Source organism: Sinocyclocheilus rhinocerous, unplaced genomic scaffold (genome assembly GCF_001515625.1).
Source record: "Sinocyclocheilus rhinocerous isolate Xijiao unplaced genomic scaffold, SAMN03320098_v1.1 C35867420, whole genome shotgun sequence".
NCBI lineage: Eukaryota > Metazoa > Chordata > Actinopteri > Cypriniformes > Cyprinidae > Sinocyclocheilus > Sinocyclocheilus rhinocerous.
Genome location: NW_015766077.1, coordinates 1 through 674, shown reverse-complemented (window position 1 = coordinate 674; position 674 = coordinate 1). Strand labels below are relative to the sequence as shown.

Below are 674 nucleotides of genomic sequence, written 5' to 3'. Positions count from 1 at the left end.
AGCGAAGAAGACTGGAAACAACACGCGAACTGGTAGTAGTTTGTATATGAGGAGGTTTATATGGTACTACCGAAAACAGGTAATGTCATATTTTTAAAAGATGTCAGCTCATGTCTAGGATATAGTAACGCTGTGATACAAACTGAATCTTTTCTTATTCCAGCCAGGAAAACTGAGTCGTCATGCATGTTTGCCAGCGGTGTGTGAGTTTGTTGCTCTCGAGGCCTTTATCTGCAGCTCTCCAGCACTCGACTCGCGCACTGCATCAGCGCTCACATCTCACACTGCTGCAGCACAGCACCAGACACACACTCTCACAGAGACACAGCAGACAGACATGGAGACACTTCGCGGACCACCAAGCTGCTTCGCCAGATGTCTATAATAAGATTGATCTTGCGCAAAAACAGGTTGTGCCATTAAATTCTGAAGTGCATCGAATAGGTAAGTAAAGGTATGTATTATATCTACTTGCTTATGAATCCCTGATTGAATTGGCATGCTCATCATCTGTCTTGCTTTCTGTAGATTTGGATGCAGCTGTGCATACTTCACCGCTCCAGGAAATCAGCGAGGAGGAAGCAGTCCAGATCCAAGTACCTTCTGCCCTTCCACCAGAATCTTCCACGCTCAGACCTTATGTGGATAAATCAGAAACTCTCAGCAAACTGGTT

At 45.1% G+C, this 674-nt stretch overlaps 1 long non-coding RNA gene across 1 annotated transcript; it reads left to right on the top strand.

Moving 5' to 3' along the window:
• Positions 1–665, top strand: LOC107735200 (uncharacterized). Its single transcript, XR_001639324.1, has 3 exons — positions 1–79; positions 164–444; positions 529–665. It is a non-coding gene; the product is annotated as an uncharacterized LOC107735200 (long non-coding RNA).
• The last annotated feature ends 9 nt before the right edge of the window (positions 666–674 follow it).